The sequence below is a fragment of the Ursus arctos genome, unplaced genomic scaffold, assembly GCF_023065955.2.
Source record: "Ursus arctos isolate Adak ecotype North America unplaced genomic scaffold, UrsArc2.0 scaffold_18, whole genome shotgun sequence".
NCBI lineage: Eukaryota > Metazoa > Chordata > Mammalia > Carnivora > Ursidae > Ursus > Ursus arctos.
In genome coordinates, this window is record NW_026622852.1 from 58237453 (window position 1) to 58253883 (window position 16431).

The 16431-nt window shown below is 63.2% G+C and overlaps 1 long non-coding RNA gene across 1 annotated transcript; it reads right to left on the reverse strand.

Annotated features, from left to right (window-relative positions):
- Positions 1-4517: 4517 nt before the first annotated feature.
- LOC130544061 (uncharacterized) lies at positions 4518-7676 on the reverse strand. The gene is made up of 2 exons (XR_008960007.1): positions 7215-7676; positions 4518-5168 (listed from the first exon to the last, which is right to left on the reverse strand). It is a non-coding gene; the product is annotated as an uncharacterized LOC130544061 (long non-coding RNA).
- Positions 7677-16431: the final 8755 nt, after the last annotated feature.

The following is a 16431-nucleotide window of genomic DNA, read 5'->3' on the forward strand; positions in this document are numbered from 1 at the left end:
AAGGGGAGAACCAGAGTGACTCCGCAGTGGAGGAACGTGGCAGCATGATCTCGGCCAGTGACCAGCGCCATCACCACGGGGGGCAGCCACGGTGTCAGCGTGTGCCCCTGAAGCCACACGATGAGCATGGCCCCCCACCTTGTGCCCCACCACCCGGCCAAGCGCAGGGAGCACAGGCAGATGTCCGCTGAGGGACAGTCCTCGGAACGCCTGGCCAGGCCTCCTCGAAACCGGCAAGGTCATGAGACAGAAGGACCGTCAGTCCGGAGGAGCCCCAGGAGACGTGGTGGCTCCGGTCACGTGGGGTCTTGGTTGGGCCCCCAGGACAAGGAAAGGGCATCGGGGGACCACAAAGACAACCCACGTGAAGTGTGGGCATGACATGCCAGGACAGACGTGCCCGAGGGCGCTGGAGGCCCGCGGGGAATGCGGGGCGTGGGGGCGGGAGCGCGGCGCCACCTCCGTGCTCTGCGGTCAGTCTGACACTGTCCTAAAATCCAAACGTTTATTTAGAAAATGGAAGCGGCGTGTATACATAAAAAATGTGGCAAACTGCTGTCTGAGTATTTGCTTGTGGAAACCCCCATGTTTACTGTGAATAGTCCAGCTCTTGGAAATAAGGACTTGGTGTTTCCGAAAAGATTCCACATCAAGCCTTTATTAATATCTCCTATGTAGAGAAGAAAGGGGGGAAGGTGGGGGGAGGGAGGGGGGTAGAGAGGTGGCGGAGGGGAGAGGGGTGCGAGGAGGGAGGGAGGTAGGGGGGACGTGGGGGGGCTGCTGATGGAAGGGTGTGAAGTCAGCTGCCAGGCTGACGGCTCTCGCGGCACCTCTCCCTCTGCCCTCTTTTGCTCCCTCCTGCCCCCAAGGTTAGGGTCACTAACTAGGTCACTACAGGGACCCCACCTTGTGCCCGAGCCCCAGTTTCCCCAGGAGCAAACCTCTGCGGGAACGGGTATGAGCCCAATCACAGAAGCACGTGTGGCAAGTTCGGGTCCCCGAGCAGCTTTGAAGCTGCAGTCTGAAAACCCCCGAGGTCAGCCAGCCCAGGAGCGCGTTGGCCGGGCTGCAGGGGGAAGCCGCCCCTCTCTGTTGGGGCCCACCTGGCGGCCGCGGCCTGGCTCCCAGGCACAGGCTTGTGGACACTGGACACCCCAGGGACCTCAGGGGGCAGGGTCCAGCCAGTCTGGGGGCGGGGGGGGGGGGCAGAGGCCCAGAGCCAGGGGTCCGAAGGGAGCCTCCCACTGGAGAGGCGGGGCGTTGTGCTTTGTCCAGGGTTGGTAGCTGTGGGTATGGAAGGGCAGAGCAGGGCATCCACACGGAGCAGAAGACGTGGGCTCTGCGGAGCTTCGTGGCTGGGCTTCAGTGTCTGGGGGACCAGGAGGCCCAGGCCCTAACTCTGGGGATCTGGAGTCACACGGTCAACTCCCCCGCTCAGCTCTCCAGGCGAGCCTCAGTTTCTGCATCCGTACAATGGGCCAACCCTCGCACTCCCGCATGTGCCGAGCCGGGCTGAGCTCGGTGCTCACGGGCATCAAAGGAGCCCACGGCGAGGGCAGCTGTGCCTGACCAAGGACAAGGGGACCTCCGGGAATCCTCGCCGAGTGTGTCCGCCCAGAAGCACAGTGCTGTGATGCGGGCCGGTGGGGGACACCCAGACCCGGGTCCGGGCTTTCCCGGCTGTGGGGCAGCGTCTAAGCCCGATGCGGGAGTGGAAGGTGGGACTCCCCTGGATCGCAGGGTCCCCGGGCGGGCAAAGTGAAGACTGCCCAGGGGGCCGAGGACCCAGACACGGGGGTTGCGGGAGGGCCATGGGGTCCAGAGGGCTGCGGCAGGGACAGCTTGGAGGAAAGGGTGCAGGGGGTTGCCAGTAAGGACGCATCCAATGAATGTTGGATGTGACAAGTGATACTTTACTCAGGAAAAAAAGCAACTTCCAAAAAAAGTAAAGAGCTACATGAAGCGCAGTGTGGATGGAGGGGCCAGGCTCTTGTCCCACCCAACCGCAGGGCTGCCTGGAGCACTGAGGTCTCGTCTGGCGCAGGAGACGGAGGCCAGCTTGGCTGGGTCTGCGGGGCTTCGGGCGGGTGGGGGCGGCGTGCTTGCCGGCGGGACAGACCGGCCGCAGCCGTGTGCTCTCGGGGCCGGCTGGGGGTGAGGGTGTGAGTGGGCAGCCTGCCTAAAGCTCTGGAGCTAGCCACCTGCGGCGACCACCCCCGTGACTTTGGTCTGGCCCTCTTAGGGCTCTGGAAATTCCCTGGGTCCCTGGCACCCCACCCTACCAGCGGGGGGGAGGCTTTGGGCAGGAGGCGGTACAGCCCCTTGTAAAGCTGGGTTGCAAGTCTCCGGTTGGACAGTGGGTGGCGCTCTCTAACCACTCCAAGCTGAAAATCCCTCGATTTTGCTGCTTTAGGGTTTATAAATAAGCTCTAGAACGAGCGAGTTCAATAAAGCCTGTATTTGCACACTGAGCTCTGCGGATTACAACACCGAACCGAGGCGGGGTCAAGCTCGTTTCATGAGCTCTTGTTATTCCTTGCAAACCACTGACCTTGGCGTGTGGGGCTGCAGGTGAGGCCGACTCCGGCAAAAAGTAACCTCCGTGGAGTACAGGATGGTGGGGAAACTCACCACAACTGGAGAAACCCCTGCGCGCCAGGTGTGATGCACCTGGAATGAGGGCGCACGTCTGCAGGTGCCCCCACCCGGCTGGGGACGCGACAGCCCGGCTGTCAGCACCTGCCGCCGCCACCAGAGGGCAGCGTCGCCCCGCTGAGCGCTCCCCGTCGCCCAGCGGTGGCCCCTGCTGATTGGCTAAGCCTGCCGTCTTCCTGGCCCCTGTCTCCGGCCCGCCCTCGCCCCGCGCCCATGAGCCCCGCGCTGCCAGCGGGATGGGCCTGCCCGAGGTCCGCACCGGGTCCCCACGCCGGGGCCGAGGAGCTGCCCGCCTGGGAGCGTGGAAGCGTCGAGGGGCCCGGTCCCAGCATCTCTGGCTCCACCTCGTCTGAGGGGACCCCCTTTCCTCAAATGCGTGTCTTTCCCACATCCTACCCTGGAAGCACAGGACGGAAAACAGAGAGGGAGCTTTCAGAGCCCAGCAGGAAGGTGGTGGAAACGCTGTGACCTGCCTCATCCCCGCAGAGCCCCTGCGTGCCCCTCCCAGATGGTCATCTTACAACTGGAGGGTAGGGAGGGGTGGGCCAGGCGCACGGGCTGCTGGGGGAGAGGGATGCAGGTCGCAGGGGATCCAGGGCCTGGGCCAGTCCTAGGGGAGGCCCAATGGGGGCCCCCTCCGTGGCCAGACCTTGTCAGATGTGAAGTGATTATGAATTTTGACCCCCTTGGGCCCCAATGTGACACCCCCAGCTTGTCCCCAGAGCCTGCAGAAAGCCCCCAGGAGGGCACATTTCCAGCTGTGGAAAGGTGGGACCTGCCAGGAGCCTGTGCTGGGCATCCCGGGGCTGCATCTGGGGGCCGGGCCGTGTGTCCCAGCTAAGCACTCTGAGGAGTCAAGGTGTGCAGCAGGTGGGAAGACTGTCCAGGTGCACCCCCCGGGCAGGCCCCAATGAGGAGGAGACCCTCCCCACAAAGACCCAGGGAAAGACATCCCAGCGGGGGAACAGCGGGTGTGAAGGCTCCGAGGCAGTAGTGCAACAGGTGTTCAAGGACCAGCTCGGAGGTGAGAGCAGGGGAGAGAAGCAGCCGATGCGTGGGGCCGTGGGTGTGTTCGGTACGGGGCCGGGTGGCACGAGGGCCAAGCTGTCGCACTCCAGCCAGACCCCAACAGCCCCACCGGTCTCCTCTCAGTCCCCTTCCAAACGGCTCTGCCTCTTACCAGCCTCCATGACGGTCCTGCCCGGAGGCTCGGCCCACTCTGTCCCTGCCACTGCCTCCTCCTGCCCCTCCTGCCTCCCCTCCCCTCCTCCTTGCGGGCTCTGGGAGAAAGGCCAGCACCGAGCCTCCCCCCGTACCCCTGCATCCGCCCACTCGGAGCCTCTGGGCTTGGTCAGGGGCATGCTAGGCAACCTGTGAGGCTCCTCCCTCCCTGAAGATCCCCGGCTTCTCCTTGGGGTGCCCCGATACCCCCGCACAGGGCCCAGTGCCCCGTGGCTGAGCACGTGACATGCGGGTTGGCTGAAGATCCCAGAGGAGGGGGCTGTGCTTTGGTAACGTCACAGGTCGTCTGCATGAAGGCAGGACAGTCCTGCTGGGACAAGTCAGAGACTCTGGGGCGCTCGGCCTGAGCACTCACCCATTCATTCATTCATTTGCTCATTCATTCGTTCATTCATTCATTCATTCATTCATTCATTCATTCATTCAGCAAATACTGGGTCGAAACCTGAGCTGGCTCAGCAGTTGGCAGAAACGTGACACGGGCCACACATGGGATTACAGACGTTCTAGCAGTCGCAGCAAGAACCACGTGAATGCTGATAATAGATTTTTATTTAACCCAATATGGTGAATGATAATGACTTCAATATGCAAGCAATATAAAAATTACTAATGAGCTATTTTTCATTTGGTTGTTGGCACACAGCCCTTGAGATATGGTATATATTTACACTTGCAGCACGTCTCCATTTGTGCGAGCCATGTTCCAAGCTCCCCGAAGTCACACGTGGCTCGTAGCTGGCATACTGGACAGTGAAAGTCCAGAACATTCTCACAGGGCTGCATGCAGACAGCACATGTGGGCTGAGCTGTGTCAGGAGGAGGGCACGTTCGAGGTGCTGCGGGAACACAGAGGAGACAGCAACCGGTGGGGGAGGGGCTGGATGGTTCCCCTCTGAGATGGGCACTGAAGGATGAATAGGAGTTCTTGGGGCACAAAATCTAATTTCATCCCTGGTACCCCGGGCAGGGCTCACGAAGATTGAGCACAGTGTGAAGAAATCGAGGACCTTTGATGAGCCCCCAGCAGGCGGTCCTGAAGGGACCCCAGGTTTAAAGCCTCTGATTTCTGCCCGTGAGCTCGTGTTGATGTGTTCCCATCGTCCAGGTACAAACGCCATGGTCTAGGAGCTCAGCTACTGGCAGGTCGCCCACAAATCTCGAGCTGTGTTGGCCAGGGTGCTGGACAGTACGGCCTGGTCCCACTGCTGTGCTTGAGAACCTTCCAGAACCTTGTTTATGTGTTACAGGTGGGGAGTCCGGAAGCATGTCTGTAAACAGGCAGGATTCTCTAGTCACTGCCTGTTGAGTCTTCCTGAGGTCTGGCTGAGATCTCCCTTGCCACTGGGGCCCAGGCCGGCTGCTTGGCCAGGCTGCTCGGATGTGGCCTGCCTATCTAAAAACCTTTAGATACGGATCTTCCAAAATGTTTCTACAGAGAATCAAAAGATTAAGCCTGCTTTGGGGACATCTCTGGATAGGTGACTATCGTGGGGTGGCTGAGGGATGACAGCTCTGTGTGACCAGAGGCACGTCCCTTCCACTCTCTGGAGGGGTCCACGTTCCCTGCTGTTAAGGGGGGGGTTGTTCTGGAATTGAGGTTTGTGGTTCTGAGTGGCGGGGAGGGGGGCAGCAAGCGGGCCTCTCCCTCCCCCAAACCTCCTTCCTCTGCTGTGCACACCGGGGCTTCACTCAGGGGATAAACTTTGCCCCCCCCCGGACACTTGCTGCACCTTCCACAGCGGAAGGGATCCCGTGCATTCCTCCAGGGTGGGGGGGCTGGGGAGGCTGGAGCAGGGCCCAGCAGCGTGGCCACGTGAACGGTGCTCCTGTCAAGTCCAGACTCCACCTGAAGCCGAGGAAGCAGCCCAGGGGTGACTGGGGGGGAAGCCTCACCCACGCAGCCATGCCCGGCCCTGTGTCCGAGCCACAGGAAGCGTGGGCATCCCTGACTTGGGAGGCTGAGTGGGTGCACGGTGTGAGATCGGGCGTGGATTCGGGCTCTGTGACCCCGTCTGGCCTCCACACATCACCTGTAAGGTGGAGGTAACGGCAGGCATCCCGGCCCCCGCGGGGTCAGCCCTGTGTCGGGCAGGGCTGGACGTCTGCCTGGCGCTTCTCTTGCCCACTCTCCCCTGCCTGGGCTCCTTCAGGCCGGTGCCCCCCAATACAGTACACGGTGGGTGGCGGCACTGTGCAGGAAAGGGTGCCCCCAGCCCGTACTTTCCAAAGAGAGGTCCAGCCCTGGCCCAACTCCTGGCAGACAACCTCTGAGCCCTTCAGACGTCCTGCCTTGGTTCCCCGGGGCCTTGGCCCACGCCCGAGAGTCTCTGCTGACGATGGCATCTGTGGGGCCCCTGGGCTGCACGGGGTCGGCTCTGGGGGGACAGAAGACTCAGCTGCATGTATGTGACTGACACCCGGCAAGAACCTGGACACCGCAGCTCAGATGGCTTCCCTGCTTGGCCCCAGGCGTGTTGTCACACGGGGTTTCGGGAGGCCTGACCACCGTTCATGCTAGAGGCCACCGCACAGCTGCTTGGCTGAGCTCTGAGCGTCCTAGTGAATCTCCGAACCTGAGGTCGGGCCGGGGGGGCCCCAGAACTGCCTCTCTGCTGGTTGGCCCTGCAGGCAAGGGAGTGGGGAAGGGTCACCCGCATTTCTGTCCCAGCCCACAGAGGGCAGTCCTGTCCCAGGAGTCCTGGGACGTTTTGCTGAGGCTTCCCTGGGCCTTTGACACCTCTTTCCAGCTGTGGCCCCCCAGGGCACCCCTCTGCATCCCCGAGTCCCCGGGGAGAAGCCCAGTGCTCCAGGCGAGGGGGGCGTCCATGGGCTGGGGAGGCCTGTGCTAAGTCCCCCGCCCCGTCCCAGCTCTGACCCTCCTGGGCACAGGGAAGCGGACAGGGTGGAGGGGACACTGCGTGGCAGAACTTTGGACACAAAGACTTGTGTCGTCTCAGAAGCTGGGGTGCTGGGGGCTGGTGGGGGCTTCCGAAGCCAGCATCTGGGTCTTTCTCCTCGGGCCCTGGGGATACTTCCACGTTGGTGTCGCTAAGGCTTCGGGGAGGTCAGCAGCGCTGGGATGGCCCGGCCTCATCGTGCAGCCCCTCCACGGGCCCTCCTGTGCCAGCCCTCCCAGAGGGGTGTCAGGCCCCAGGCGTGGGTCTGTCCGGCCTTCAGGCCGTTGCTCAACGTGGTTCCCCTGCCTTGACCACTCTCCCCCATCTCTGCCTGGGGAAGACCTGGGCTCCCGTCGGGGCACAGACGCCCCTTCTCCCCTGAGCCCTGCACCCTGCCCTCCCTGTTCAGCTCCACACCTGCCTCCAGGTGAGTCGGTCTCGATGAGGTGCTCCCTGGCGCCAGCACTGGACAGAGGCCGCTTTTAACGAAAGCTCCCAACACGAGCTCTATTGCACGGAAGCAGAGGCTCCGCGTGGAGACGTGGCTTCCCCGTGGCCGCATGCCTCAGCCGCGGGGCTGGGAGTCCCAGCAGGCCAGTCTGAGCCCAAAGCCTGGTCCTGAAGGTCTGCCCTGCTCTTTCCCGGGCCACGGCCTCCCCTGGGCCCCCAGTGTGGCCAGGACCCTGGCATCTGGGGAGAGGGGCCGTCCTTAAGGCCTTGTGGCCCCAGACGGTGTCCTCCCAGGGTCCAGCCCCAGGGCGTGGAGGCAGCAGAGGGCTCGGACCGGACTGGGGCCCGCCGCCTCCCTGGCCTGCAGACGTGGCTGGCCGCCCCCGCCCCGCCACGTCTCCACTTCCACCCGGCCGGCAGGAAGCTGCACGCTCTTGCTCTCTTTTTGTGAATTTTTGGAGGGTTGTTTTTGCAGGAAACATCTGGACGTGGTCCAAGGAACATAATGAAAAAGAGAGAGAGAGAGAGGGAGTGGAGGAGGCAGGGGTTGGGGGAGGTTTGGAAAAACCATCTGATTTCACTTTGCAAAGACAACTGCAATTATGCTCCGTGGGCCTCCCAGCCACCTCGGATTCAGACCATGCCGCTGACGTCAGGGGGAAACTATGAAGCTTGAGATGCTTTTGTGACACACACACACAGAATGGGTCCCAGGCCGGCTCCTGGCTTTCGAATCAGGACAGTTGATGAAACGCGGGGTCTTTTCCAGAAGTCAGAACAGGGGCCCTCGCCTTGGACTTGCGGGGGCGTCTGGTCTCAAACTCGTGGCCGGGCCCTCCTGGGCCGGGCTGCCCCTCTGCGGGAGGGAGGACGGAGGAGGAGCGCTCCACGGGGCTCCCCGCCAAAGTTCAGGTTCCGTCAGGCCCACGGCGAGCCCACGGGCCCCAGAACCCCCGGCGTGGCTGAGCCGTCTCCGCTCTCCCCACCATGCCTTTGGTGTCGAGGGCTCCTGGGCCCGGGAGGGTGCCCTGGGATGCGGGGCTCAGGGCTCCCCGGTTCATTGTGCCCTGGGGTGGGGGTCCGAGGATCGCTGACCTCATGCTGTGCCCAGGTCCTGGCCCTTCAGCCCTGGAGTAGGGGGAGGGTAGCAGCCAACCTCGGTGCCTCCCGCCCTGGGACAGTTCCAGTCTCTGGGTCAGGACGGGCCTGTCCCAGCACCGCTAGACGGGTCTCCGGAGGACCAGGGCCCAGAGCCAGGGGTCTGGGAACATGACAGGAGGGGCATGGGTGCACGGGAAAGGGTGCCAACTGCCGGCCCTCATGATCTGAGGGCTTCTCCATAGACGTCTTCCCCCCTGAAGGTGGGGAGACCCTGATGGAGGCCAGGCCTCCAGCCAAGGTGACCACAGCTCCACCTGCGGACCCCTCCCAGACAGGCCTGCGATCCCCAAGGACCTCACAGCCGGGAGTCTGCCCCGGGAGGGGGTAGCTTAGGGCCGTCTCCATGTTTCGTCAGAAACGATTCTTGAAATAAAACCCCGTGGAGAAGCCCAGTGACATAGCAAGGATGGGCGCGTTTGGGCCTGAAGCGACTCAGGTTCAAGGGAACCAGCTGACCCGTGTCAGACCTGGAAGCAGGGTCCTGCCCTGGGAACCCACCCAGCAGGGCGCCCCCTGAAGAAATCCCCACAGGCTCTTCGGGCCCAACTAGAAACTGCCCCCAGCTCTCCTTCCACGCGACAGGTGGGAGGCTGAGGCCTCAGAGGACGCGGGGTGCGCGGCAGAGGACCGCCGGTGGGGTGCCGGTGGGGTGCCGGTGGTGGGCTCCAGGCCTGCGCAGGGCTGTGGGGCTCGGCCTGGAGGGGGCCCGGCCGGGCGGGGGGCAGAGCCTGGCTCAGGACATGGGGTGTGGGGGGCGGGGGGGCGCCATCTGTCTGGGACACGATTCAGCGGTGGCTGTAGCAGAGCCTTGAGTCATGGGCTGGGGCCTCCTGGCCTCTGGGGGGGGGGGGTCTGAAGACATTTTTTCCATGGAAAGTAGCCGCTGGCTCTCTGCTAAGCAGGGAGCTCTCCATCCCCCTCCCACCGCCTGTGGGGGCCTTGGCCGTGGGCTATGGCTGTCCTTGGGCTGATTCTCTTTGTCGGACTTTCCACGGGCCTGGGGTGGGGTGGGAGCGCCAGGCAGGGGTCAGACGGGCGGGTTCTGGACATGGGTGAGCCTCCAGCGGGCGCCTGCCCTCTGAGCCTTTGCTTTGCTTTCTGTTTGCACCTCACTTTGGGGCGAGGTGGGTCAATGAATGTCAAGGGTCTGGCTGGAAGGGGACAGACCTGACTCCTTGGTTGGCGTTTCAAGGGGACGGTGGGGTGGGAGGGGAGCGGCAGGAGGTGGACCGTCCTAAGACGGAGTGTGGGGGAGTGAAGCTGGTGGGTCCGTAAGTATTTGCCACGCTGCTGAATTCGAGAGCAACCAGCCCGAAACCCGCCCGCCGCAGCCCTGGTGGAGAGACACCGGCCTGCTTTGTGCGGTACCCCCGGCCGCTTCTCCACTGGGGGCCTTGGCCATGAACCTGTGAGTCAGAAGTCCCTCCTCAAGCCCCTTGAGGGCCTCCTCCCGCCCCGGGAAAGGCAGGCATCCCCAGGAGCCCCAGAGCTTTCGGTGCCAGAGGAGCTCAAGCTAGGGGGCAGTGGGTCAGCAGTGATGATCCGTGGCTCGGTGTCACCTGAGAGCAGCAGTTGTGGCTGAACTTGGGAGCCCCATCTCCTTCGTCCTCTCCGTAGCACAGGCGGGAAGGGAGGCAGACAGGCAGCAGGTGTCCAGCCTGGGGGGTTGGCCTCCTGGCTGGGTGTGGATTCGGCCTCGGGAAGACCGCAAGTGGATTATCCCAAGGAGTCTTGACAACATGGCCCTGCGGCTCCAACCGGGGAAGCTCTGTGACCATCCCTGACCCTGCTCCTTCCTCCAGGAAGCCCTCCTGAACCATGTCTGCCTGTCTGAGTTTCTTTCTCCTGTGGAGAAAGACCACACTGTCTGACCTTCATGTGTTCCAGGTTTTTGTGAATAGAAATCTTGTCTCTCTGGAGATCTTGGCTCCTGGAGGGCTCCCCATGAGCCCTGGTTGTGATGACTGAGGGGTGAGTGGGTGCCAGGCATGTGGGCTTGTAAAGGGTGCTGGGGTTGCACACAGATGCCACCCACAGCCTGCACAGACTTGAGCAAGTTGCCCATTGCTCTGAGCCTCAGTTTCCCCTTCTGTGAGATGGGATCATAGCAGCACTGGCCTCACTGAGTTATTGCAAGGACTTAACAGTAATGGATCTCCGGGCCCTGCAGACCATCCAGGTCCCACCCTCCCCCAGAAGGCCCTCCGTCCCTGTGCAGCCCTCAGCCCTTCACCTGTGTCCTAGGAATGCAAATATCTTGGTTTCTTGAACTTTTGCCTGTTAATTTTAGCGTCCAGGGGCTCCTGCACACAGTGGTCACTAAGCACACCGAGAGCTAACCGTGGGCTTCGGGCTGGGTCTGTTTTGTCCCCCTGCGGAGGTCCTGGGCAGCAGGTGTCAGGACAGGTGGACAAGGGCTCTGGGCCTGGACCGGAAGAACCCAGCCGTGCTGTCCTCCACTCTCTGACCTTGGGCAATGACAGACCCTTCCCAAGCCTCAGTTTTCCTCGTCTGTGCCATGGGGCCAGCGCCCACCACAGAGGGTTCTGGCGAGGAATCCGTGAGCTGCTGCCTGTGACCGCGCTCAGGTCCAGGCCATGAGATGCCCAGGAAGGGGTGGCCGGAGGCGGTGGTGGCTCTGAGGCCGTGCACCTGCCCTGCTTCTCTGGGCTGTGAGGGCTTCAGCTGCAGCCACCTCCCTTTTGCTCTTTCCCAAAGGCCACAAGCGCTTGCGCGGAGAGTCCTTCAGAATCCCCCAGAATAGGGGCGCTTGGGGGGCTCAGTCGGTTGAGCGTCTGCCTTCGGCTCAGGTCATGATCTCGGGGTCCTGGGATCGAGCCGCACGTCGGGCTCCCTGCTCAGCGGGGAGTCTGCTTCTGCCTCTGCCGCTCCCCCTGCTTCTGCCCTCGTTCTCTCTCAAAAAAATTAATAAATTCTTTAAAAGCAAACAAAAAATAGTCCCCCAGAATGAGCTGTCGCTCTGCAGTCTGGGGGGACCGAGGCCTGCAGAACCCATCTTCCCCACAGTGGCTGGCTTGTCGTCTTCTGAGGAGGGGCCTTGGGGACCCGGAGATGGTAGGGTCCCTTCAGGAAAGGGACCCTCCATGCACTGGGGTGATTTGAAGCAAGTTTAACGAGGTCACTATGCACTAAGATGGGGGTTGGTGTAGGGGCGTCTCAAGGGCTCGTGCAGGCCGGGCCAGGAGCCGTGGGGCGCCGTCACCAGCGCCCGAGTCAAGGATGGGGTGCGGCCCGGCAGGGGACGCGGAAGGGCTGGGCTACCCCGCGCTGGCTCTCTGACTGGCCGAGCCCCAGGACGCAGGAGGGCAGCCGGGCCTCGGGGCACAAAGCAGGCAGCGGGACATGCACGCAGTGGGTCCAGAGGAGACACTCAGGTCCCCAGAGGCAGGACTTCCAAAAACAACAAAGGCCCCGTTTTTGAGAACTTACTTCAGGAGATTCAAGTAGTGCCCGAGTTGGCCACGGACCCCCACCCTGGGCTTCCTGAGTCCAAAATGAGAAGCCCCTCTGGGGTGGTGGGGGCCCCCGTCGCCTGCGGTGGATAGCCCTGGCGCTGGGCTCCCGGAGTCGGGGCCACCGCCTCCCCCAACCAAACACCTGCCTCCAGGCTCCCGGGCCCCCGGCCGCTTCTTCACGTGCGGGCAGCGTCCTGCTGGGCGGGGAGGTACCCTCGCCCCTCGCCGGTCCGGAGCCGGGCTTCCCGGTGCGCCAGGGGAGGCTCGAGCACCTGGCCTCTACCGCCAGACGCCAGCAGGCGTTCCCCCTGGCAGCAACAACCTCAACTGTCTCCAGCCGTTGCCAAATGTCCCCTGGGGGACAGAACCACCCCCCCATTAAAAACCCGTGGCCTAAAGAAATGAGTCCTCCCCCCGAGTCAGGCGGGAGCCCGACAGGCACAGGTGTGGCCTCCTCCAGGGAGCCAGCCCCCCTTCCCCACAGGCCAAGCCATTCTGGGTCCTGGTCAGGCCAGAGGAAGTGCCTGTTGCCTCCCTGACCCCACACAGGGACGGTGGGGACCCACCGGCTGCCCACGGGGGGGCCAAATGGGAGGAAAGGCCTTGGGGCAGGTGCAGACACCCAGGGGTGGGACGCCGGGGAGGATCTTTCGCCTTCTTTCTCTAGGGAGGAAAGAGGGGCCTGTGTAAGGACCACCCACCACCTGGTGGCTGGAGGCCATGGGACCGGCGGTCTGCTGCCACAGCCCTCGTGGGCCAGGGATTCGGAAGCAGGGGTTCCAAAATCACCGTGTGGTCGGAATGTCGCACCAGGGCAGGGAGAGGTGCTTCCAGCCGCACGCGCCCCCCCCCCCCGCCACTCAGTGGCCTCACGGCGCCGTGGCCGGCCAGGGCAGAGTGGCAGAGCCCCGTGGTCACCCCGCACACCGTGGCTTGCACATGTTCTGCTGTGCCGCGCTGGCTCTTCCCGCTCAGCCGGGTGCCAGCAGTGGTTGTTCTCCCGATGGCTCTTGTGGCACCGTCCCGTGGCCTGTTTTCTCACACGCCTGCCTCCTCTCCTCCACGGGATGCCGGCCTCCAACAGACGGGGTGCGTTCGGTCGGTGATGCAATGAAACTGGGTCTCCGAGCCTCCCAGCCAGGGCAGCTGGGTCCCAGAGGGCCAGTGGGGGCCGTCTTTCGGCTCGGGAGGGGTGTTGAACGTGGTGGTGTCCGTCAAGAGGCACATGCTTTCCGACCCTGGCTGTGTGGCTTCGGGCACATTACTGAGCTCCCCTGGGCCTTGGTTGCTTCATCTGTAAAATGAGGATCCTAATGGAACCCGTCCTCTGTAAAATGGGGTTCCATCAGGAACCCCGGCCAGTGAGAAGCCACACAGAGGCTCCAGCGTGGCCCCTGGCCGGGAGCCCCCACGTGGGCATTGCTACAACGGCAGCTCGCTCCCAGCCAGGGCTGTTCCCTTGGCCTCTGCCTGTGGAGGAGGACCTGGAGGGAACCCGGCAGGAGGACGGAGGCAGAGAAGGGGCACTCACTTCCCAGCTACTGGCCACGTCAGTGGCCGTGGCTGGGGAAAAGCTGGGAAACAGACCCATTGCCGGGATGCTAGGGTAACGCCGGCTGCTGGGCTGGAGGCAGGTCGGCGCTCGGCAACGGGGGAGGGGGAGAGCGAGGCTGGCACCTCTGTAATGGGGCAGGGCCGTGGCAGACGGCTCGTGAGCGCTCGGAGCTCGTGGCTGGGGCGTTTTCTGCCTCTTTAGGGCAGCCGGCTCGCACTCTCTCCTCTCCCGGAGACAAACCAGACCGTCCCAGGGCTCCCCTGTTGCATTTTCCTTCCTGAAGACAGACGGCAGTCTGATGAGCGAGGGCATCAGTTTTGTGCAGTGAGGTGAAAAAATAAACCTTTAAAACAACTCGGCAATAAAAATCCTGGCCAGCAGAATGCCCGGCCTGGCCGCAGGCTTGCGGAGTTGCTGGAATGAGGGGATGCTAGCGGCGGAGAGACGGTGGCCTCCGCTGGTCCTGCCCCGGGCCGCCTGGGGCGGTCCAGGGGCGTGGGGCCCCAGCCCCACCCCACGTTCCAGAAGGTTCCATATTTGTGCAGGTCGCTGGTGAGTGTCTCCCAAACATTTCCGTAGCGATCGCTTTCGTTCCTTGACACCTCTGTTCACGACAAAGCAGGAAAAGAGGGTCAGAAGGATAGCAGAAGGGCTGGGCTCAAAGCCTGTGCGCCACCTGCTTCCACTTTGGAAGGTGCAGGTGTCCCAAGCCCCACACGCCCCCTCCCCTGTCCCCCTCCCCTTGGAGCGCCAGTGACAATGTCTACTTCCAGCCTTGGTCCCCAGGCTTGGCCAGCGTAGGTGTAAGCGGGTCGCCTGTGCTGAGGTCGTGTCCACAGCTCAGTGGGGTTTGGGGGTCTCTCTGGTGGGGCTGGGGGGCAGCTCGGACGCGTGAGGGGAAGTAAGTTGGGCTGATTTCCACGATCCAGCCTACCCAGAGTTTACTCGGAGGAGTGGACGGCCTCTCCCGGTGGTCTTGGCCTGGCCCACGTGGGGCTTAGGTGGCCCCTGGCAGAGCGTCCGTCCTGCGTTGGAAGTTTGAGTCCTCCTGGGGGAAACGCGGGGCGAAGCTGAGGATAGCTCGTGACACTGTGTGCCCCTCTGGGCCCCTCGGGGGGAGGCAGGAGGACACCACAGTGGGTGGGGGGGCCCAGCTCTGTCGCATGCTCATGAGGCCCTGACCTGTGTGGAGGGCATCAGCGCCTAGAGCTCGGATGGGCCATCTTGGAGCTTCCTGGGCAGGAAGAGAGTCCCGCGGGCCTCTGGGGGAAAGAGCTGGAAGGTCAGAGCCGTTGCCTCTCTCCAGGCCCCTGAGCCGTAGCCGCGTCTCCCTGACACTCTGCTCACTTTACTCGACTGGCCTCCCGCACGCCCAGGCTGGGGCCACTGGGCACTCTGATCACCTCCAGCCTGTGTCCCTGGCTTCGGTCCTGACGGGCTTGCTGGCCTCGGCTCACACATCATTTCAGGTCTGGAACTGGCAGAAGGGGTCACCAGTGCTGGCCACCTTGAGGCCTCTCCCTGCAGGGGCTGAGCTGGGGCTGGGGCAAGAGTGGAGTTCAGCTCTGGGGGTCACCGGCAGCCCTTGACCTTCCACTCTCCCTGGCCCCAAAGGAGGATGTGGACTCTGCCACCCCCACTTGCATGCAGGGACATGACCCAGAGCCCAGATGCGACCTGTGAGGAAAGTGCCGGAACCCCGTTGCCAGCAGCCGGCGTTGCCCCCTGATGACAGGGCACTCATGCACTCCAGGAGTTCAGTTGCTTGTCATTCCGGTGGGGCAGGGGACTGCCCCCCCCCCCCCCCGTGATGGCTCCACCCTCCTGGAGGCCCCACCCCCTGCAGCCCTGCTGTCTCAGCACCAAGGCCTGGCCCATCCTCGCGGGGCCCAGCCCCTCCTGCGGGCCCGTGCTGCCAAGTGTGGCCTTCAGCCGGCATGTGACCTGAGCAAGCCCGAACCTTGGTCATAAATCCCCTCCTTGGAGCTACCAGGGAAGACAGACCATGAGGGGGGAAGGCCCCGCCCACACCTGACAGACCGCGACACTGTCATGGCCCCCCTGATTCTCCTAAGGCCCATTTATCTTCCCCAAAAGTCCCTTGTTTCCTTGTAAGCGCCTCTCTCCTCTCCTCTTCTCCTCTCAGAGCCCCTAAGATGGTACATAAGCCCCAAACTGGAGCTGCCCCCTTGAATCATAGTTTTGTGAGCCCCCAAGTACGTACGTACGTGGATAAAAATCAGTCTTTTCTCTCACAGATCTGACTTTTGTTAGTTTAATTTGCAGCCCTCCAGTTCTGAACCTAAGAGGGTATGGGGGAGTTTTACTTCCCGCACTGAAGATGTCCCTGGAGCCCCCACCTGTGGAGAGGAGCCGGGATGAGGGGAGGGGAGGCGGGCCTGCTCCTGCCCCGCGCGGGGTCGGCTGGCCTCCCTTCTGCTGCCTACCGGTGGCCTGGGTCCCCGAACCCCAGCTGTCAGCCGTCCAAGCCCTTCACAGGCACCTCCGTTCCCGCACGAGCTCCGAGCTCCTAGTGCCCTGTGCGGGTCAGGCCCTGGGCCAGGCACTTGGGGCTCACTGAGGTCTCTCAGGGTTAGCAGCCCACATTCTCACTGGCAGGTGGGGAGGCGAGGCTCAGCGAACCCCCAGCTGATGCCTGCCCCGCGCTCCCCAGGCCCACGCCCTTCGATGACCCACACTCCCTGTCAGGGACAACACCTGGGACCCGCTCCGGTTCAGCCATTTGCTCGGAGGTCTGGGAGAGCTCCCCTGCCTCTCTGGGCCTCAATTTCTCCTCCTGCAGCGTGAGGGCCTCTGGCCCAGTCACACCAGTTGCGCTGGGCCCCTTTCTGGCCTCGGGCGTCTACACGGGGCCTGGGGCCACCCACACTGACGCGGCATTGCCACTTAGCCACGCAGAGCCCGCGCACCAAGACGTGTATTTTGGCCCCAAAAAGAGGCCATTGGGAGAGGGCAGACTGGCCTCTCCTGG